The 24280-nt window shown below is 44.5% G+C and overlaps 1 protein-coding gene across 4 annotated transcripts in view; it reads left to right on the top strand.

Annotated features, from left to right (window-relative positions):
- Window positions 1–24280, top strand: part of LOC135908910 (uncharacterized) — a 662802-nt gene that overhangs the window by 208921 nt on the left and 429601 nt on the right. The window contains exon 1 of one of the 4 annotated variants that reach the window (XR_010566494.1): window positions 16044–16192. The exons of the other annotated variants lie outside the window; for them this stretch is intronic. The gene's annotated coding sequence lies outside the window, so the exon portion shown is untranslated. Of the gene's footprint in view, window positions 1–16043; window positions 16193–24280 lie in introns of those variants that run through there. 4 annotated transcript variants of the gene reach the window in all.

Raw genomic sequence — 24280 nt, 5'->3', positions numbered from 1 at the left:
TGAAGTTACCTGCTGGAGTTACAGTGTAGAGCATAATACCACCGACTGTGGTGCGTCTTCATTTAAATGTCCCAACTTTACTGGCTCTTGCGAAGTGACGTCGAAGGAATGCCCGAAGATGCAGCAAGGAGATCATATATTCTTCGAAAAATGGCCAGAGACCAATCTTCACGTAAAGAGGCTGCTGAATCTGTTCGCCAAAGTGACAAATGCTTGCGAAAGAAGTGCCACAAAGCTATTTCAGAAGAACTGAATAGCGGGGCGCAGCCACTACGACCACCTCTGCCTGTGTGCATCGAGGATGGCAACCGCGCCTACTTGTTATTCATGGTCGGTGAGAGTACGCGGCGAATATTTGCCTCCACGGGTTGATACAGACACTGAATAGACTATGCTGTCTTCTAGCCCCGCGGCCATGACCGCGGGACCTATTGGTCCTCTGCTTCGTGAAGCAAACAATGATAGGACAAATGAAACCGGTGTCAGAACAGGAAAGCAAGGAGATAGACATAATGAGAATCAAAGCGTTTAGAAAATGATGAAGCACCTGGTAGAGTCAATACGCGGGATTCTCTCTGGTCTCCGGAATCCAACCGCTAAATGTTCCTTGCAGGAGCCCGCCATACTGGAGCCGCTTATCGCAGCTCTTTACATGCTGTAAAGCTTTGCTTGACGCCTGTGCCTTTATCTGAAGCTTCACTTGAACAAGTGACTACAGATGATACGGTACCCGGCAGTGGCTTCATGGATGACATTTCAGAATGTTTAACATCAGAATGTTGAACTTGCTTTTACCGTTGTGCATCTCTCTTTCTATGTCATCATCATCCCTCATCCCACCTTTATGTCCCCGTTCCCTCTCCCCCTTTGCAGAGTAGCAGGCTAGGGTGCACTGGCTCAGGCCCACCTCTCTGCCTTCTTTCTAATAAATTCTCTCTCTCTCCAAAGAATGTATGCACTGTTCGCTGCACTTTGAAGAGTGCTTATAGCCTCTCTCTTACGGGGTATGGCCCATTGCATTTTTGCTTGCTTACGAGAGTATGAGCCATTGGTGAGGATAGTTTTTGTGTACAGACGAGAAATTTCTATGCTACCCTAGCCATATACAGCTTCGCTGTGAAAGAAAACGGACCACCACTGCCACTGCTATGCTCACGTTGAGACAATGTCAGCCGCAGCAATCATGCTGATATAGCATGATGCTCTAAGGCAGTGAGCGCATCTCAGTTCTAGTTTTACTACATGTACTCTTTGGAACTGTGGAGCAGTTCACTGATATTTCCATCCGAGATCAATAAGTTATTCAAGTAACGCGTTTCACGAATCTCCTTTGCCTAGTCAATTAAGTGTGAGTTAGCAACTCGCAAAAGCATTTCGATTAACAGAGGCTTCAGTGTAGCATGAAGTGTCTGGCAAGGCATGGTAAGAGACAAAATTTATCTTTCGAGTTCGCAAGCAAAACTAACAAAGACTTTCTCTCGTGAGGACGAAACGACTGGTAATGCATTTTCTGCAGTTGGGAATTAAAACAAGCTGAGGCCACAAGTTCTGGGGTTTTCCATATGTGCTATTTTTTCCCAACCTTTGGGTGTCGGAAAAGAGGTGATTACAGATTAGAAACTGCGTTCCCATTCGGTACACGAGGAAGCTGTCGCACTTAATTTGAAAGTTCTCAGAGGAATGCTTCACTTCTTTGTGGCATTATGTACACTGCGGACTCCTGGATCGAAGAATGTGGGAGTTCGAGACGCAAGGACACTTCCACTCGACAAATGTTGTTACTGCCTGGAAACTCGTTTCACGGCTCTTGCGGCTATATGATGACAAGGTGAAATTTTTGGAAGCCTTTTCTTATATTTGCTGAATGGGAGCGTGAATAGTTTTACCCGTCAGCTTCCGTCGTCGATGATCGCAAGCAAACCACTACAAACCGTATGCGCTTCAAATTTTTGCGTGTTCGCAGAAGTCTGAATTATCCGTCGTGGTATAGCCTTCGCAACCTAGTTCCGGTTTGCCATGAGAAAAAGTCATTATTAAAGAGTCTGAAATACGCGCCTGGCAAATGTGTCGGCACTATAACGCTATGCAAATATAAAGGGCGCAAATAGGCTTCAACCTCAGATTCTGGGAAGCTGACGAGAAATGCCCTTTGCTCCATGAGTGCTAGCGGACTATAGAAACAGCGCTCGCGAGAAGCTGGAACAGAATATATATACATATATATATATATATATATATATATATATATATATATATATATATATATATATATATTACGCGTAAGCATACCGAGGTATAAACCTTGCATTAGGTGCAGTTTGGTAAAAAAAGGGGACTATTTACAAAACCTGATGAATGCCTGACCCCTTCCCTTACGGCAACACTTGTCTGTTTCTAAAGTTAGCGCAAGCGCAGAATATTGAGGCAAGTGCAGTAGCTCTCATCATCTACGGGTGCGTCAGTTTATGTAGTTGCAGAAAAGCCACCGGCGCTGCCAGTAGGGAGAAAGGGGGGGGGGATGATTTTTGTACCCTAGTGCCCAAACAATCTCTGCAAAACAAACGGGACGCCTTTGAATAGGGAGCGAGCACGATTGCAAAGTTATGCCGTAAGATTCTCATTACATGGAACTTAAATATCTAAGCTTTCTAGCGTGTGAATAAATGTAACTTGTGTCTGGCTACGCAATTTTTGTAGAGTGCCCATACACCCTCTGCAGCACGCACAAGACGCTTCACGTGCAGCAAAGCAGCATTGTCTCTGATGCATCCTACCGTATTCTTTTTAATACGCATGCGCGAAGTTGTGTTATGGTTCAAGGGAATCATTTTTTATGAAACCTCCGTTTCAGTCACACCTCGAGTGCACACGTGCTGTGACTGCCTTGGTAAGGCCAGTTTAAGGGTGCACTGCATTTAAGCTTGCGAAGTTTAACTCGTAGCCATGCAAGCCGACATAACCGAATCGTCCTCAAGACAGCCCGGTTAATATTATAGCAAAAGCGGGGAAAACATATTGCAAGCCCTGGGTACTTAAGTCCGGCTTCATAATTATGTTCTGAATAGAAATGAGACGATGCACTCAGAAACAATGGGACACAAAGAACGACTTACAGTTAAATGTAAAGTTCAATCAGTACGTGTGCCCACACATATTCTAGCAAAGCGAAATAGGATATTGCACTTTATGAGTATTTTGTGCTTGCTTCGTTCACGCTCACGTTTCCAGTGCAAACAGCGGTTGAAGCGTGAATACTAGCCCACTTGAACAACGCGTTGTATTACAACTTCCACCTGCAGTATTATCTTTGCCGCCGGAAGTGTGGGAATATGGACAGCACCTAGATGTCCTCTTTACACTTAGAGAAACACAAGCTATAAGTGAAATTTGGATCCCATGTGAACATCATTTAGACTCTGCGTAAACGATGTTCACACCATTCTCGTGTCGTTTCGTTGTTCTTGGTTCGCACCGTTGTCGTCAGTGAGCATAAGTGCGACATGAATGACTTGTGACAGACCAAAAAAAATTTCGCAAACAAAAAGTATTCCTGCTTGCCTATCATATCGGTAGTCCTTGTTTCAACTGTTTTGTATCATTTTTGAAAGTGGTATAAAATTAAAAAAGAAAGGTACGATAACAGGTGATTGATCATACAAGCAAAGTTGCCGTGTGTCCTACACGAAGAACGCTATTTGAGCACACAGGGTGGCCCAGGAGAATTTTCTCAACTTGTCGATAATGCAGAACAGAAAAAGCCCGAAGAACAGACGCGCAGATATATCGCGAACCAAAGGCCCACTGAAGGTGAGATATCGGTCTACAAGCCTAAGGGGGAAAGGGGGGGGGGGAAGAAGAAGGGTTTGTTTGAGATGAAAAATTTCCATATGTAAGTAAGCAAGTGGGTGGCTAATCAACGACTTTCGCCAAAGTCGGTGTATTTTTCGTTTCCTGGGATTTGCTTTTCTCTTTGTGTTATTAGAGCATAGGAAAAAATAAACAGCAAGAGTGGCTCAAAATTTTGATACCTTACTGAAATACACTGACTATGATTATAGAGACTACACCAAAATTATTTATTTAAAACTTAAAGTGGAACGCAAGTTCAGAGCTTCATTTCTTTGATCACAGCAAGACGCATTTAAGTGGATGGAGATAATCTGATCTAAGGATACACTGCTCGAGCTGTACGCATGGAATTTGCAAGTTTGATATTTTTCAGTGCGACCAATTTTTTGTTTTTTTTTGTTGACATTTCTTAGTCGCTAGGTTATTTTTACAGTTAAGGATAGCCAGCTGCATAGTGTGTGATTTTCTCAAGACCCAAACTTTTAACGAATAAGAAAGAACGCTCTCGAAATCTGAACAAAACAAGTAAAAAAAATAAGCTATGCCTTAACAGACACTGAGAACACATTCAACAGGTGGTCGGTCTTGATTTAAGCATTGGGAAAGACGCGAATAAAAAAAAAGGTTTTCTGAGCATTGCTGAAGTATCTTACCGCAAGAACGTTCTCCCTTTAAGACGTAAACAAGAAGCTTTACAGGGTGCGTTGCTTTGCACTGCTGTTTAATGAAAAGTATAGCAATGGGAAATAGATATTTCCGCGTGGGCTGAGCTAAGAATGGCTTTGGTGAGGGACACATAGTTAACTTGAAGTGCTGGACCCAGTTTTCAGTTTCCGGATTCAAAGTACAACAGCCGCTTCGAACCTTTGCACATAAAGAGCAAAAACTAATGTACAAGTGTGCCCTAATGCAGAAAACTGTATAGGTGAAGATGAGAAAGAAAATGCCATACAACAGAATGCTTTCAATGTTGACAGAGTGGAAACGACAGCTACCGGAGTAGTCTGTGTCGCTCACTGAAAGGTACTTTGGCAAAAATTGAGCTTCCTTCGATACGATGCTGAAAAAACACTTCAGGAGGAAGCTGAGAAACCTTGTAGCAAAGGACCGCCATCTGTGCTTCCCAACTGGCTGTAATGAAATGTAAGAAAGGGGTTATGCGTGGCATCAATTCGGCCGCGAGTAAACAAGGAACCAGAAGAAAGGTTCTTAGGTTTTTAGCAAGCTTAGGGAAAATCCTCCGATTGGCAATAGCATATCTTTTTTCTCTTTCTTGATCCTCCCCGCCTTTCTTTTTCTTTTTCTCTATCTCTTGATACCGATGCAAGTAAGCTGTATGTCAGCCTTGCTTATCAACTTGAAAGAAATCAAAAGGTGCCCTTAATTTACGTCTGTCTGTGAAACTGAAGGATAAGCGAACTTCTGGCATAGACATTATAAAAGAAAAATGTTGTCGAGGGCGTCTTTTTGCACTGTGGAAAGAGTAGAGGAAATTTGAATTTAGTTCGAATTATTTGCGCGTAGCCGGTACATATCATGAAAGCAAGTTTCAAGCTAGCATACCGATGCAGTTATCTTTTTTCTATGGTCTTTCACTAGAACTAAAAATATTTATTCTATTCTGTCTGTCAGTGAGTTTGCTTGTACCTGGAATGCTGTAACATTCCACAGTAACTTCAAGTGCGGCATCCTATATACAACAGCGAAACTGTCTATTCTCATGGGCGTCGTTAAGGTTCACTGGGCCGCTATTTTGTAGCGATGCCTTATGCCTTATTCTATGCTATCCTTATCACCCACCACACACGGCTGCCTGATCCCGTTGATAATGTGGGCAGACCGTCGCTCTGACCACTGGCCAAGCGCGAAAAGCCTTAAAAAGCATAGAATCGAAAAAGGCATCGCTACGAAATACCGGCCCTGGTCACTGCATGAAGACGACGGTACGATCTTTTACATGCGGCTATTTAATTTATGAAGCCCTGTATATACACTTTGGAGCAACTGACAGTTACAGCAACATTTTAGTCATAAAACAATGGGAAGGTTCCACAGACTTCTTCATTTGAATGGACATCTAGACAACCTCAAGTGCCTTCTAAAATCTACTGGTTGGATATTTTTCACGCGACCTCCGCAATGCGACTAGTGTTAATGCCTGCATGCGATTTACTGGCACTCTTTAGCATCCTTCTGTGCTGTGTTATGTCTTCTTGTTCTTCTTGTTCTTCTTGCTGACTAAACTTCACATAACGCACTGTACAAACGGAGCCCAGCGCGTGAGCATCGTCCTTTCCCGGGTCCTTGTGCTCAGCGCCCGCCGCTTGTCAAGTCTCTGCAAAGGGGAAGAACAACAACTTTTTACGTTCTCAATTGATGTCAGACAGGGACCCTATGAACGTATTCACCATGCACCAAACTCACACCGGCGCCGGGAAACACTCAACGGTCTAAACGTATTCTATCTGTTGTAATCATTACACAGCCCCTTTCTGTTAGAAGAGTGCCGATGCGTGCGTTATGGTATACAAAAGAAGAGCATCGATTTTTGGTGACTGTAAAGAAGCGCGCACCACAGTAGAAACAGGCGGATATCTCTTGAGTGTAAAGTCACATACAATGTATTCACAAATAGTTATGAGCAATGTCTCGTGGTTGCCTTTTATTCAAGACACGAGCCTCTGTACTTGATGACTTTCCACTCTAGTAGTGATACAGCAGTGAAGTTTTCATCTTTCTATATTTCCACACCTTGTTTTGATATGCCAAGCCTTCTGCGCGTCGTACATGTAAAGGGTCGAAATAAACTGAAAAAAATTACTTCAAAACTATTCAAAGAGAAAACAACAGACAGTTTTGAGTTAAAATATTGAAAAGATTGCGCTTCAAAGAGTACTGAAAATCTCACATGTATAGCGGCGTTTGGCGAAAATTGATACGCCGGCGAGCTTGACGAGGACATTTTTCACGTTTTTGTATTCCTTCAAGGAAAGTAGTTTTTAAGGACTTCTGCCGCGCCTGAAGATAATAAATACCATTGCACAGCGGCTTTAAGAGGGAGTGCAATGCACTGGACGATCGACTCGCAAGGCATGATTCGAAGAATTAAGTTCTGCTGGTATTCTGTGCCTGATTGCATAGATTCCAGTACGACATACTAGAAGCAGCCTAGTCTGTCAGCAAATAGTCAGTGAAACCGAAGTCCTTAAAAATGTTGCTTTCTTTTGTTGCACTACATGCTAACTTTGGTAAGCAACAGAAACAAGAAGTTCGTGCGCCTTATGTTACTTAGGCCCAAACAATGAAACGTTCCTTTCCTTCGAGCGCTTCCTAACCTTACGTGAGGCCTCCTTACAGCGAAGGACCGATGGAGGAAGCAAGCATACTCTGAAAGCTCCCTTCACCCATCCTCACGTAAGGAGCGGTTGCCGCCATGCCTGGGTTCGAGATTATCTCTTAAAAGCTTTAGGCGAACACCAGAACACCATTATTCAATAAAAAAGGTTGTATCGTCGCACAATCTCTAAGTTGATGAGCTAATATAGAGAAGCGTGGACGCTTTCTTCTAGTTTTGTTTACTAAACTTTAAAAAAGTTGCGCATTACAGTGCGAAACTTGATGTGCTCCAGCAACGCTGGCACGCCGGCGTCGTGCAACGCCTAGCAACACTTCCATGCCGCACGCGTGACTGAAACGAACGTGCCTGGCAAAACGTACCGTGCTTGCGCTTCTCCGAAGGTGGGCGACAGCACGCACGCGCATGCAAACGTCACGTGGTTAAGCAGTGAGGCGAAGCGCTCGTTCAGGGCCAGGAGCGGCGTAAGGACGCATGAAGGTAGCTTGGCCCAAACAATAAAACGTTCCTTTTAGGGGTGTGCGAATATTGAAATTTTCGATTACGAATCGAATACGAATAAGGCGAAGAACTCTCTTCGAATATCGAATCGAATATCGAATACATGTGTAGTATTAAAAAATTGCAAGAGAGGTAACAATAGCTTTATTACCCTTTTAAAAATAACATTGCATTTTACAAGGTTGCTTCAAATTAAAGAGGTACTCAATTATAGATAATGGACTCAGGTAATGCCCTCAGTCAGGTAAAACGCTTGTTACAGATTGTCCTGAAGGAAAATTAACTGCTCAATATGGCCAGAAAGTAAACGCTCTCTATGCACTGTCACATTTCTACCGGTAGAAAAGACTCTTTCACTAGGAACTGAAGTGGCAGGGATCGCCAAGTACTTCCGGGCGAGTGCACTTAAAAGCGGGTACCTGAAGCGGCCAATGGACTGCCACCTCTCACAAGGATTCATGCCCCTTTCCAGAAGAGGCTTTTGCGCGTAGTCTGTAACTTCCCTCTCAGGGGCAGATGCCAAATGTGTCTTCTCTTTGTTCATCACTAGATCGTCAAAAGCATTCCATACACTCGAGGCCACCAGTGGACACGAAGTCGACGCTGGCACGGCAGTGTCCCCACGGTGTTCCACGACGGCTTCCTGGAGCTCCCTTGTCACAAGGTTTTTCAGCCAGATCATCTGACCAGATGCCTGACGAACTGTGGCCATAAAGCGCGGATCAAGAAACATGCCTAGGCTGGCCACTTCATCAAATTTCCACTCCGCACAAAGAGCCTTGAACATTTTGAATCAATGTTAGCAAACCCTGAGTTGCCTTTGCAACCTTCAAGGCAATGGGGCATTCCAAAAATAATCGGAATTATAAAGCTTGGTGAAAAAGAAACCGAAACTGATCATGTCTCAAATGCCTGAAGCAGATAGACTGAAACAGAGCATACAGATAATGAGCGGATCATGCGAAGTTCTCAGTTAATAAACATGTTCTTAGGAGAATGTGGAGCAAGCATACAATTGGTTAATTGCTCAATTATTCGCAGTCTATCCGAATATTCACCGTTTCCACCGTTATTCGGCCGTCCTCGGATATTCGTGAATTTCCGAACATGCATTTCTCGAATCGAATCGCTTCGAATATGGAAAATATTCGATTCGTATTCGAAATTCCGAATATTCGCAAACCCCTAGTTCCTTTCCTTCGAGCGCTTCCTAACCTTACGTGAGGCCTCCTTACAGCGAAGGACCGATGGAGGAAGCAAGCGTACTCTGAAAGCTCCCTTCACCCGTCCTCACCTAAGGAGCGGTTGCCGCGTGCCTGGGTTCGAGATTATCTCTTCAAATCTTTCCGCGAACACCATTATTCTATTAAAAATGTTGTATCGTCGCACAATCTTTAAATTGAATAGCTAATATAGAGAAGCGTGGACGCTTTCTTCTAGTTTCGTTTACTAAAGTTAAAAAAAAGTTGCGCATTACAGTGCAAAACTTGATGTGCTCCAGCAACGCTGGCACGCCGGCGTCTTGCAACGCCTAGCAACGCCTAGCAATGCTTGCATGCCGCACGCGTGACTGAAACGAACATGCCTGGCAAGACGTACCGTGCTCACGCTTCTCCGCAGGTGGGCGACAGTGCGCATGCGCAAGCGAATGCCACGTGGTTAAGCAGTGAGGTGAAGCGCTCGTTCAGGGCCAGGAGCGGCGTAAGGACGCATGAAGGTAGCTTTGGAGCTACCTTATGCTGAGGAAGCACCAAGGAAGCCTTCACCGAGGGCCCCTCAGTAAGGAAGCTTTCAGAGTGACATAAGGTAGCCTCACCCCAATGAAGGCTTCCTTAGTGAGGTAAGGAAGATTTCATTGTTTGGCTTCTTATGCTGAGGAAGTACCAAGGAAGCACCAAGGAAGCCTTCACCGAGGGCGCCTCAGTAAGGAACCTTTCAGAGTGACATAAGGTAGCCTCACTGCAATGAAGGCTTCCTTACTGAGGTAAGGAAGATTTCATTGTCTGGCCCTTAGAAATGATATCGCCGCGCTACTAGACCTCTGAAGCTACACATGCGTTCACGTGACGGCATACCCGCCGTGTTTGCTTAGTGGCTTCGTGTTGCGCTGCTAAACACAAGGTCGCGGCGTCAAATCCGGGCCATGGCGGCCGCATTTCGATGGGGGCGAAATGCAAGAACACCCGCGTACTTAGATTTAGGTGCAGGCTAATGAAACCCAGGTGGTCAAAATTAATCCGCAGTCCCCCACTACGGCATGCTTCATAATGTGATCGTAGTTTCGGCATGTAAAACCCCATTATTTAATTTAATTTCAACATGACGACATAGATTTTTATGTTAAGAGAAAAAAAATTTACGCAGCAGCTTCTCTGGGAAATTTATAAGTATGTGCAAGCATTGTGCCACTCGCTCATATCCACGCAACCCGTTCTCATTATCAATGCTATGAAACTTCATTCGACCAATATAAACAACGGCGCTGCTTGTGACAGCCAAGTGCTGCGGATGCGTGGCCCAAGGTGAATTGATGACGCAAGCAAACTACTGTAGGTGATGGCGCCAGATGCGCTAATGCCGTTCCGATCATTATAAGCCGTTATCGCCCGTTAGCGCCTTATCCGGATATTCGCATTGCACCATTATTTAACGGGATCAACCATACACCAGCAGCGGCTGCGTATGGCGCGGTCGCGTGGCCCTTTCTTGAACTGATCTGCGATGGGTACAGAGTGTGCTGAGTGCTGATAGCTTCGTGTACGCTGTGTTTGGAAGCGAGAGGCAGGAGAAAGTTAAACTCGCTCGCTGCTGCTGCCGCGCTTTCTCACTCCAGCGTTTCGACAGGGAGTTTCCGGAGTCATTGAGTGAGATGTGTTAATGTATGTGTCTGCACGCGTGACACTATGCTTGTTAATTTAGTTAGTAAGCGAATGTTTACATTGTTGTATGGCCCATAGAACTACTATCCTTACTTCGTATAGCTGCTTATTAATTTGCTATCGCAATCGATGCTCCGCCTTTCGCGCGAAACTGCGCCTTTTTATTTCTCATTATAAAAAAATTAGCTAGGGCTCCGTAGCATTCGCAATTGGTGAATTTACCAAGTGTGTTTCTATTGGAAATATATACAGCCATTGCCACATATCAGAATAGACCCGCATTATTTTATTCGTTACAACTGCTCTACATTTTACTATCATATTCTCAGTGGAATATTCTTGCTCAGCCATCGCTATTGCTTATTTGCTACTTCAAGCCAGCCATCAGAGGACCTGTATACAAAGCCTCAGGCGTGCCTGTTGCCTTAGTATTCTCCAGTTCCCTTACTGGTGCAGCCTTCCTGCGCCTGCAGTAGCTTTTACAGCGCACAGTTATGTATGAATATTTGAAATTCAGAATACGACTAAAAAATCGTCGCTATTCTAGTATGTTTGACTCGACGATCCGCTATTCAATATTGTCAAATATTTGTGTCGGCTGGAACATAACTCATACCAGCAATTATTGGATCTTTGAGTGACAGAAACTGATGCAGATGAGTACTCTCAAGAATGATTTTACTGCAAGTGAGCCAAAGTTGTTGCGCAGAGGCACCGGCTCCAGAGCAAACGCATGGGGAAAATGCATTCTGGTTAATTATTTCCAATCTTTCAATAAGAATGCTTTCTCTCTAGGCAGCTATATAGCAACCTTTTATCTCAAATTAGAAAAAAAAATAATTAGGTATTTGACTTGTCTCATCATAATTTCATCCCTGTAAAGCAGAGCGCGGTGCTGGATTGTCACACTTATCGCTTTCAACGAACACAATATTTGGTATACGTATCTGATGTCGTGGTGTGCCCTTGTTTCGCTGTTGTCATTGATCTGACGTACCAAATGAGTCAAAGCAGTCATTTCTTATTTACAACTTTTCAGTTGACCGGACATGATCGCGAAGTCCGCGCATACCCACTAGAACATATACAGTGACCCGAGTTCTCAAAAATATGTATGGGCACTTTGCTGAGCTAAATTGCGATAGGCGAAAGCCTATCTGTGACTGCCTCTATTGCTGTTGCCTGAACTGTTCTTCGAAGAGACACCGCCGTGGCCGCGAGCATGGGATGCAATCACAGCCATATGGCTGCAAGGTTTGTAGCCGATGTACGCTCCCCCCTCTCCCCCCCTCCGCCGCGCATGTCCGCGCTCTGCCACGCGCCCACTCGCACAGCGCTACTGGCATGGCGCCTTCTCTCATTGCTGCCCTCGCCGGTGATCACCGCTTTCCTGCGTCCACCACGGACTGCGCCCGGACACTAATGAGCCCCCAAAGTTTTATGCCTTAAAAGGTTCGTTCAAGAGCGGCACATACTTAGTGTCACATGACCACTCACCCAATGGGCATACATACACCCTGTGAAACGCACACAAGTTGACATCAAAGAGGCCTTAAGAAATTATTAACTAACACGAAAAAGACATCGGATGGCAGCGAGAAGCACCGAGGAGAGAACACTAGACTTCAACCGAATTTTTCCTACAAGGAAACATAGGATTCATGGGATGCACAGAACATAGACACAAGGAAGCAACATTCATTCTTCTCTAACCCTTTTTTGTGGAAGAAGAAAGTGAATTAGGCCGCTCAAGTTATGTGAATGCCCTTGGTCATTAATGCATCACTAACGTAAAGCTGGAGCAATGTGATAAGATATGATCTGACTCCATTTTAGCGCCTGCTGGCGAAATTCTCATCTCTTATACAGCACATTTATATAAGAAGTTTTCAATGTGCGCTATTTTCAGCGGACGGCTGCAGAATAAGAAAAAATTCTTACTGAGAGCTAAAATTGTAAGATGAAGATACAAATTTTATTATATGGTATGGGTGCAGGAGATGAGAGTGACCATCGTAGCTAAAAAAGAAACGACACACAATCCCCCTTCAAGAGCGGCCACGCGTCCAGGCTCTGCGTACCAGTCAGTAACATGACCTCTCAATTGTAGTCTGATCCATCGAGACATAAGACCGTCCCATTTTCGGTTGTGCCTTATAGTAGCTTGCTGGTCACAGGGGCGCAAGCAGGCGTACGCAAGATGGTCATCAAATTTCAAACTGAACAATCATCCGACGTAGAGGAACCACTAGAACACCCCTACACATTCTGGATACATCAATAAGAGGTCTCTCTTTCACGTTAGTTTTCAATTTTTTTCTATATTATTCTTTATCTCGTTCGTAGTGGATCTGTGTCGGGCTGTCTTTTTCACTCTGTCACTTTCTACGAAAGCTCAAAGGAGAACAAACATTTCAGATATATTACAAAAGATGTTGCGTACCTCAGTCTTAGAGTGAGGGTCATCAGAGGACAGCATGGCTGAGCTCATCCGAGTGGCCCTTGTAGAGGACGGCATTTGAGTTAAGATCATTCAGTTTTTGCTTTTATGCCGTACACAGGGGCTACTTATCAAGTGGCACGCTATACCGACCAATCCGGTTCACTCTTTGTTTGCATCTTCTGTGGTTTTCCCATTCGTGAGCGCGGCATTCAGAATAAAAAACCAAAAACAAAGTGTGATGCAAGGAGAGGCAGAGTTTGGGGCGAAGAAGGTTGCTGCACAGGCATGCCGCTCAATTTGAACTTTTAAAGCGAAGCTTTCTTTCCCTACTTTCCCAGGTATTGTCACCGCTGCCTGGTTGTCCAGTCGGAAAGAGAAGTTCAATAAACTTGATGGGACATATAAAATTAGCAGAGGTCCGCAATTCGCAACAGCTACGCGACAAGAGACATGAAAATAGGGAGTTCTCAAAAGCTTTCTTAAAAACGAAAAGGCTAAAGAAATTATGTACTATTCCACTTTGTGAAGGTGGATCACCAGTGAAGCTGTTTAGCACACGACACAGAGGTGACACAGAACGTTGAACAAAGGTACGAACACATTTATTGTCTTGATCGGTGGTCACCGGGACGAAAGGTAAGCACACACATTTGTTATCATTGTCCTAGACGATGGGACAGCTGCCCCAAGAAGCCGGAGGAAGCTAGACACGCGTGATGTTTCTACGGGACTGCCACATGCATATGGGAGAACGGAAGTAAAGGAAACTAGATACACAAGTGCTTGGAACGCCGACAAAGATGGGACGGTGCGAATGTAGATGTGGCCGAGGAGGTTCAGCCTTTTGGGCGAAGGTTAAATCGTAATATCTGTTCTGACTCTTGTTCTTGGACATTTTTAGGTCCCAGATGTGACAAGGTTATTTCAAGCCTGCGTGACAGGTCCCGGAGCCCACTACCTAGAGTTCACAGGGGTATGTGCCAATGCGCTCGGGACCTTTCTGCACAATCGTCAGGATCGGTGCACGGTTATTGAACACACACACGAAAAGTGAAGGAAAACCTAGCCATAAACTGCTTCGTTGTAAAATATGGAATATGGATCATTTTAATCAGTTCGAAGCATTTGTGCCCTGTACGTGGCGCAAAGCTCGAGCGTACTAGCGTCTTTGCGGGGAAACGCTCACTCGAGGACAGCCACATACGTGTGCCGCGGCACCATGACGACGCACAACCAAACCAGCAACGGTCGCAGGCGCTACACGCCACAACAAATTCGTATTAGACAAAGTGCTCTTGAAAGTACACGTCTGCGTGCTGCATGTGGCGGTCCTCCAATCGGCGCCGCTTGGTCTTTGGCGGCCTGTTCAGAGGTTTTTCCCTGAACAGTGAGTGTGACAGTGTGACAGAGGCTCCGACACGAAGGAAAACGCTGCCCCCGACAGTCGACAAACCGAAATCGGGGTCGTGTTGGCCTAGTGTGAGTGAGTCTTTAGCGTTTCGCTGTTCATCAGCCGCGCGTCGCTTCTCTTCTTGCTCGTGCTCCACGGCCACGCGTATCTCGTGGATCCATCGCTTCGCCTTTTGCTTCGGCGATTCGGTACTCATCGTATGCCTCTGTAGTCTCGGCACCACCTTTGCACTATTACGCTCCTTTTCCGCTTGATCATTGGCAACAGCGGCAGCACAACGCGCATGGCTCTGTGAAGGTCAGTCTGACTGTACTCCCTGTCGCCACTGCCACTTCATCGAAGACGTGTGGCTGCAGCGACACCACGGGATCTCAAAATAAAAGTTTATTTTCTGAACAGCTTGTAACAGCAGCCAGTAAAATCGCGTGTTACAATGTTGTTCACAAGTACTCGTCATGGTTGGAAATGCGACAAGCAGGCTGTGTTTAGCGACTGTGAATATATTGAGCTTCTTTCGCAGATCCCGCCCTCCATAAAATATTGTGGTTGGCTATACATGCCACAAAAATATTTGGAGGATGCATTTAAGAGTGGAACGCGATAGCATTCAAATATCCCTGACCTGTTCTCACGTTTCCCAGTAATTACAGCTTATGTAACAGTAATATTTACCGGGAAATGCTGGTGACTAACGCTATGCCCGAAAGTGCACTTCCTATTAGAAACACGGCCTCTTGCTTGGGCCAATACCGGAGATATTGAACTGCCATGTCAGAAAATTATTCAATTTTCAGGTTCTTCTATTATTTTGCACTTCTAATATTTCCGTCTGAGAAGATTTAATATAAAAGGCATGCGTTGTCGGTATTGTGTTTCATAAAAATTGTTTATGGCTGTCATTCTCAAAATTCCGAGGAATAACTTTGCCAATAATGGAAGATAGGGTGCGAGGAAGATGAGTGACAGAATGATGTGGAAATATAACCGGCATATACCGCATGTCGTATAGCAAGGTGTGGCTTATGCGTATACCTGAATATATAGGAAAATTTTGGCTCGCAGGACGCCAACGCCGGCTACGAGGCCGATACCCAATTTTCTGTTACACGGAGCCCTTAACGCTATGGCGTTAAAGGCGTCCCACGATTACGACAGTCTCTAATGCGAAATTTCAGCGAAGCTCGACACGGGTTGTCATTTCGCGATATAAGAATTTGAGACCGAAATCATCGCACCGACTGCAATCATCGCATTGTGGGAGGGTCCGCAAGGTCCACCTAAATAGGTCGCGAAGCTTGGAACGAAAAGCGTGCTGAAACCCATTGCCAGAGATATCAGGTAGTGACACGCGATTGAAGAATGACTAAGTGACGGGGGGTGGGGGGCGACATAAACTGGAACTAGAAAACCTATGTGAAAAAGAAAATGTTCGACAATTTTTAATCAGAATACGGTCACATGATTACATATTCCTTTTCAAATATTTTTGCTCTAATACAACAACAAATGTACATTTTTTATATTTAACAATTATTATTTCGTTCCTGGTGGCCCCTACGAACCAGTATTCCTGGCGTAAGACTAGGCAAGGCTGTGCAAGCCAGCTGCTACGTCATGTGGAATGGCGTTGCTCATTTGAAGACGGTGGTTTCGTCGAAGTTCTTTTTTTTTTCTTGAGTGTTTGTTCAAAGTGTGGCGTGCTCTTCACTTGAAATTTTGCGTGACCTAGCGCATGGCATTCATCGGCGAAAGATGTGAGTGCAGCCTTTTTTGTTATCGTGCAAGTTCAAGCTGTGGCATTCGACACGCTGTGTCTCGTCGTGGCGATAAATGCGGAACGCTGTGCGAAGTATCGTCCCGCTATGATGTCTTCACTCTCTGTAACACATGGCTCTGAGCATAATTAGTAAATCGAGTGTTTTCTAAATGATATTGTGGGACACAGTTGTCTAATAATTGTTGGATATGAATTCATGGTGTCCCACGGAATTGCAAATGATTCTGTGAAAAGGCGTCGTATATGTTGCTGTACATTACGACTGTTCACTGGTCATAGTACTTTTTATACATTGAAACATATGTTTTTTGTGAATTACATTGATTTCCTTATTGTAGATGAACAAAAGCGAAGTTGGTTTCGAAACTTTTGTGGCACTGTCCTTTATTGCCATCCTATTCGCTCAGCTTCATAAGGAACTTACTGGTGCAATTGCCGTCAAGAAGAGCCCAATTATGTTTACATTAACACATAACCCACTCCTATAGTTTATTACAGCGGCCATTTTTAGTCCCTCTACAGCCACGTCATATCAACTTCATAGAACTCATCACTCCACTGCTCACTCATTAACACTGGCATGGCGCTCTTTTACCGTACCCGGCCCTTCCACCACCGAACACCAAACATTCATTCATACTCCTATAGTTTAATGACACGCTGGGGCTTCAGCTGAGGCTAGTCACAAGCTCACCTCAGCTTCAAAAGAAATATATCTGCTGGCGTAGCAGTCGAAATGCCGGACGCTAAAAGAATTTAAACATTTGCGCCAAACAGCATAAGAAGTGGAATCCACTGCGATTTTCTGGTTGTGACGTCTTTCTTTATTTTTGACTTTTTCCTGGCTGTTAGTTGTCCCCCCGATACGCAGATGGCGACGGTTGCAACGAGCCGCCATTTTCTTGACATGTGGGCTTTTATGGAAGCTTCGCTGGCAGCTTACATGTACCTTAGGGTCACTACGGGAATGCTGGCATGATGAGTGGCATCCGAGCCAGCTGTGGAAGGAGATGACGCCGAAAGCGCGAGCGGTGGCGTTTTCGCGGTTACACCGAGGGACGCCGACACCCAACCCAGGAACGGGCACCTAAAAGCTGCGCTCTAAAAAGTGCATCACGCTAGTGGAACATCCATTGCGTAAAAACGGTTTATTACTGTGTGCGTGTCTTGTATATGCGGAAGTGAAAGCGAAATAACAGAGCAGCATGTAAAGAAGGCGAAGACAAGAAAGGCGCCGCAAAAAGGGAACAGATATATATATATAAATTTTCTCGTACTATTATTGGACTGAATAATATTTGTATTAATTTGGCGTATTTTTACAGGGTGCTCGCTCCATTCGTCGTGCTCAAGCTACCATATATAACACACTTGTGAATCCCTAAGATGTAGCCACTGTAACTAGCCAATTATGTCTCTGATACTCCTGAGAAGCTGTGTTCTGCTACAACAACTCAAAACAAGCACCCTAGCGGAGTCGCGAGGCAGTTTAGCGCGCTAATCTAAGACAGAGAGAGCAAAGAAAGCAAAGATCACGCAGGAACTCCTATGGTAGTTGTTAATTGTGTATTGTGCCTCGTGCTTATCTCCATGCAGCCCAGTGTCATTATAAATGTTATGGAACTTGATCGGACCAGTATAAATCCTCATCAGTCATTATCAACCTTATGGAGCATTCGCCTATCATGTTCGAAAGAGAATATGATAAGACAGGTTTAATTAGGATAAAGTCTATTAAAGCAGTCGAGCGCTCGACCTTTGGCAATAGTGGAACCCACGACCATTGGTGTTGAATGAGGTGAATTAAGGTTAGTTTAGAGAAGTTATTGCAATACCTCCAATACATTTTCTGAGGTGGGTATGTATTGCTTTAATCATGCTTCGGATGCCTGTTTTGAGCTTGTTGTTTATTGAAACATGCGTTGGTCGGTGTTTTATGTGGGTGATTACAAAGAGTGTCTGTATGTTCACCTCGCTTTTCTGAGCGCTTGCAGCCTCTGCCTAAATTGGCTATGAGCCATTGCTTATGGAGGCATCAGTCATGCATTGTCTTACGTCACGGACAAATTTCTCGTTGAGTAGGCACAGGAATGCTTACGCTTATTAAAAACACAGACAAACTTCATAAAAGGGAAATCCCAGTCTGAGTAACGCTGAGAAAAACACAGTGTATAGCCTTTAGCCCGGTCTAAAGTACATCTCAACTGTGGCGTTTTCGCTTTCCCAACTTCGTACCCATCGCAATCTAGCAATACTATATACGCAGACGTCGAATCCAGACTGAATCGAGAACTAACTTTTTACCGTTCTACAAACTTTTTTGGTTCTGAGCACTGTTAAGACTGATAACGTGTACATTGGCATGTGTTAGGAACCTGTCAGATGCTGTGTGATTTCCGCATCAGCGTTTCGTAATCAATAAAGCAAAAGTGGTTCTTTCATTTGGCCACGTTGCGCCCCTTCCAGCATCGTATAAGTCTCCTGCGATGCATCCATTCTCAATTGCGTAAGTTTTTTTTTATAGTGCTTCTCCTATTTACGTTTTACCAATTTTTTGCCACTCGCAAGCACTCCAAATGTGCACATCTATAGTGATACCTGGAAAGTGCATTAGCGCGCATGGAGTAAGAAGCTGACGCGGGTGACAAGCCTTGTACGTTCATCAATTCACTTAACTGAACGTAAGGATGTTCTTCTTGTAATTTACGTCGGTGTTCTCTGTCACCTTTAGTGTACATAAAAACGACAGCACCAACATTATTTGCCACGGAAATGTCCAAAAAAAATTCTTGGAACATGTGCGATCTGAAACGGGGGCTGCGGTAACTTGTGCGTTCCGCAGCTTAGCACACTGCACCTCATGAAGCAAAAATACCTGCAGGAAGATTAAAGGGATTCCGCATACTTCGCTGTTTCATCCGTTCATACTGTCGGGTGAAAGCGCACCAAACGGCAGTTGTAAACGTTTCACTCACTTCCTATCGAAGCACCACGTTGGACCTTATATGGAAGCACAGTATTCTTCAAAAGAAGCGCCACGATCTTTTTCCAAGCCAGAAATCGTACCACCCTAGTAGGTGCTCCAAGAGCCTCGTACTTTTCAGTATCGATCATAAGTGCCAACTAAGAGGGGGGAGGGGGCCCGAGCTCCCTCCGCACTTTTCCGGAGGAGACAGAGTCTCCCCCTTTCCTCGACGATGCCGAAGCCTACCTAATCACCATGTCTTTCTCTAATGAGCAGAAGGAAAACATGATCCTTGCCTTGGGAGCTGCAAATATATATCAGTCATAGAAGTGTGGTGGTCGACCAAACCCATCGACTGTCATCAGAAATTATGCAAACTTGAGAAAAACTGGCAATTTCCAGAAACAGCAGTGGAGCACTCCATCTTTTAGTCCTAGCCTAAGCACCGATGTTCTAGCATTCCTGGCCGCAAACTCTCTTACCAGCTTGCGGGACGTGGCCGCCCAGGTAACAATTTGAGTCATCAGTTTGGAGGATCTGAATAACTCGGCCTTTCACCCGTACTACATTAACCTGCACCAATGCTTCGAAGATCGGGACCTGCAGAATCGTCTAGATTTCTCAAATTGGGTCTTCAGAAAAGTCGATGAGTCACCTGACTTTTTGCAAAACATCATGTGCATAGATGAAGCCAAGTTTTGCAGAAACAGCCAGGTAAATTTGCATAATGCACACTATTGCAGTTCCTCCAATCCACACTTGGTAAAGCGCACACAGCACCAGTACCAGTGTTCGTTCAATGTGTCGTTCGGAATTTACGCTGGTGATATAATCCGTCCGGTTTTTTTCGATCTGAATGTTAGGTAGACGAAATCCTTGGAGTGGTACATGAGCTTCTCAGCGACGTCCCGCTGTCACGTCTCCCACTTCTCTGGTATCAGCAGGATTGGACGCCAGCACATAGCAGCAGGCGAGAACGAAACTGGCTGGATGCGTCTTTTCATGCATAATAAATTTGAAGGCACGGACCCGTAAATTGGCTGGCTAGGTCACCTGACATTTCTCCACTCGATTTCATCCTTTGGACTTATGTGAAAGATTGTGTTTACATGATCGATACGGACATCAGATGAGCTCAAGGAAAGGATGACGGATGTCTGCCGTAGAATTCCAGCGTCGGTCATCAAGAAAGCCACAGAAGATGTGATAAAGCTGACTCAGTAGTGCGTAGCTGCAGAAGGAGACCTATTCGAACACGTCCTTTAGGGCGTGTTCATAACGGTGCTTACGAATTCATAGATAATAAGGGCACACTGAAATCAGACGGCTTTAAATGTGTAAGCATTTCTCTCCGTACCCAACGGAAAAACTTTCCCTCCGTCCGTTCCGTAAGGCGATTGCTTTCAACAGAGCGCCCGCAGCAGTGAGCCAATTTACCTGCGTGCTGCCTTTCGGTTCAACGCCAACGAAACGGTGAGAACACAGCGCTCACGGAGCTCTCAGTACATGCCGCACTCTGCCGATTTCACAGAGCGCTTTCAGGTTACGGGCCGCCGGCCCAGACGTAGCCGCCTATGGAGCACGGTTGATCACCGTTCATAATGGTTCAGTGCACATAATAAATGTTCCATATATTTCCTTCATTTGCTGCATTTCCCTGGTCCTTTCATCCCTCGTCCAGTGAACTTTGCTTCTGCTCGCCTCTTCTACGTCGTCTCGTGCAGGTCTCACTTAATATCTCGGTGATTCAACCACGCTTAATCGTTTCGCGGTTCTTTCGTGGTCGTTCTCGCAATTATAAGATACAGACCAGCATAATATTACGCAACACCCCGTCAGTACAACGAAATGCTTACGCATCACTCAGATAAATCCCAGAGAAGATTCTGCATGATTTTTTTTCTTTTTCTTTTTAGTGCGAACGTCCCAATTGCCAATTCTGCATATTTAGAAGTGGTACATTTATTGTTGAACGCATCGGTTTCGCCTTTTCTCTACAGGTGGATCGCTGCGTGGTCTGTTTATTTCGGTTTTATTTTTTGCCACGAAGCTGTTTTTGCAGCACGTATACTCTCATGAAAAATAAAACTATCACTTTGGTTTTGGTCCGAACTAAGTTTCTAGCACGAAATATCTCTGCGTGCGCACTCTTTCAATGCAGTGCGAGCAGAGCGGGGATTTTGAAACATTCTATGCTTATTCCATTGTTTTTCGCGTTTCGTGCATGGTAAGAGCGGCGCTTTCAGCCACGTTATCAAAGGACTTTTGTTATCAATCTGATCAGTTGGTCTCGAGAGATGGTTAATAAGTGCGACATAGAAGTGCGAGGAAGGAATAGCTGCGAAGCCACGAAACGTGCTATTGGTGCTCCTTCCGTACCCTTATTAAGGTGATGAGCTGTCTCTTCGGGCTTGGGACAGGCGAAACAGTTGCTTCCAAATAACGTATCTGAGGACGCAGCTTTATGATGCGGGTGGGAGTGCTGTTACGTGGTATTTTTCTTTTGTCATAGAGTTTATTTTCCGGTCGCAAAAAATTGTACGCAGTTAGTACGTCGCTGAAAACACAGCAGTTAAATGTCAGTTGAAGGTCCCTACAAATGCCTCATTGACAGTTTGATAATTACGACAGTACTTCTCGAGTTAGCTAATTAATTTTAATTACCTAAATAAATATCAGTCTCGAAATGATTACTAGCGGCTGCACCACTGCACTGGAAATAATAGGCACTACGTGTTCTTCGAGTAAAGCAACTGCTCTTTCTTTAAGTCTTGGTGCATGATAGTTGGGACATCCTGTGTAATTCACTCAGTAACCGGAATGAGCCCAAGCCGGATCCACTGGAAATTAGAATAAACAGCAGTCATGCGCAGCAGCGCTTGTACTGGGACTCATAGAAATAAAGAAAAAAATTATGGGATTTTACGTGCCAAAACCACTTCCTGATTATGAGGCACGCCGTAGTGGAGGACTCCGAAAATTGCGACCACGTGGGATTCATTAACGTGCTCCTAAATCTAAGTACACGGGTGTTTTCGCATTTCGCCCCTATCGAAATGCGGCCGCCGTGGCCGGGATTCCATCCCGCGACCTTGTGCTCAGCAGCCTAACACCATAGCCTTTGAGCAACCACGGCGGGTAGAAATAAAGAAAGAGCGAGAGAGATATATTATGCAATTTCTCTTGAAAGGCGCAGCAATATTAGGGATAGCGAAGTATAAAACTATTTCACGAAGGAAGTTACACCGCCGAGAGACGCCAGATTCTTTGCGGTGCGATAGGACTCAGACCATCAAGTTGAACTGCTTCCTAGTATAAGGTCGTATGTGCATACAAGACCGTCATTTCAGTGAACAATTCTTCGAGGTCATACGAAGTTTCTTCATGTCCAACTGATTGCAGACGATATATATATATATATATATATATATATATATATATATATATATATATATATATATATATATATATATATATATATATATATATATATATATATATATATATATATATATATATGTGTGTGTGGGGGGGGGGGGGTTCGGAAAGCTGGTCGAGGCCCGAGCGTCCCACCCTCCTGGAAAACTGCAAACTTTCCGCCTAGGGTATTGATCCTCGTTTAATCAATAATTGCTGGTAGTACACCACTAGGCATCTCTTCATTTCGCGCTCCTAATATTTAAGTCAGTGAACATTTAACATGAAAGCATGCGCAGCTGTCGGGGTTTTGTTTCACGTCATCTGATTTTGGGCTGTCATTCTCAAAATTCCGAGGAATAACTTTGTCTAGAATATAAGACAAGGTATGAGATACTTCAGTGAAAGATTGGTGCGGCAATATATCCTGTCTATATGGCATGTAGTATAGCAAGGCGGGGCGTATACGTATGCCTAAATACATACGGAAATTTTCGTTCACGGACAACTTCGAAGGCGCCGACGCCGACACGGACGCCGGATTTTCCGCGACACTGGGCCTTTAACGCTATCTCGCTAAAAACGCTCTCGACGACGCCTAAAAAACTGTACGATCACCCCTTGACAAAGGAACGAATTCTAGGACACTGGTCTACATCTAGTTCAACACAGAAAGCTGGACACGCATTACTCCAGTATACTTAAATTCATGCCTACTTCTAGAGTCCTATCGCATGGCAATACGTTAGCGAGCGCAATGCTCTCTCTCTGATTTTTCTTTACCTTTTCTCTGCTTCTGTCAGTTTTTATTCCATTTACCGCTTTCTCCAGCTTGATGGTGTATACATGGGTTTATCTCCCTGTCTTTCCCTCCCTTATTTTCTTCCTACTCCCTAACGCCGGCTCGCTAAGAGCATTTGTGGGTCTCCGACTGAAACGAGAATAGACCCGGCGCTTTCATAAAAGCACAGGCGTGCTGCAAATAACTTCTACAACTTTGGCCGAAACCTCCTGAATTTTTCTTCATTTATTCTTTCTGACCATGACACAACAATTATCAGTGCCCCTTCAAAAAAAAAAAACTTTTTTTTCTCTTATTGTAATCGTGTTGAGAGGCAGCGAAAGTCAGAGCTCTGCAAAACGGGTGGTGCCGGAGTCCAACCTTTTCTAGCCGCATGTCCAAATATGCGGCACGTCAGCCGCGCTAGTCCCCTAGCGCCCTCTATTGATGGGCGGCGTCCCGTCGGCACTGCTTAACTTGCGGCCTCCGAGACTCCAGCCTGCGCCTGTAAAACGCAGTAATCAATCACAATTTGAATGATGTTTAAATAAAAACAATTTTAGGTTATCTTCGGAAATTTTGACCATTGAGCACGGTCTAGGTTCCTGAATACTTTGATTGCTTCCGCGGGACACCGTTAAAAACACACTACTGGTTTCAGGAATACAATTTTATCAATCTTTAACACATGTACTTTTATCATATTCTGCGTTCTTGTGATTTCTCTTCAGAAACCTTTAAACAATTTTTGAGATATCGCATGCCTAATTTCCAGAGATGTTATCTCGCCCCCAAGAAGTACATGTATGTAGCTTGTTCAAAGATAGTGCAATAACTGCAAGTTACAATCATTGATGTATAATTTGCCACCACTACTTAATCAATGGAACCATTTTAATAGA

This window comes from Dermacentor albipictus, chromosome 1 (assembly GCF_038994185.2).
Source record: "Dermacentor albipictus isolate Rhodes 1998 colony chromosome 1, USDA_Dalb.pri_finalv2, whole genome shotgun sequence".
Taxonomy (NCBI): domain Eukaryota; kingdom Metazoa; phylum Arthropoda; class Arachnida; order Ixodida; family Ixodidae; genus Dermacentor; species Dermacentor albipictus.
This window is presented reverse-complemented; position numbering and strand designations above follow the sequence as displayed.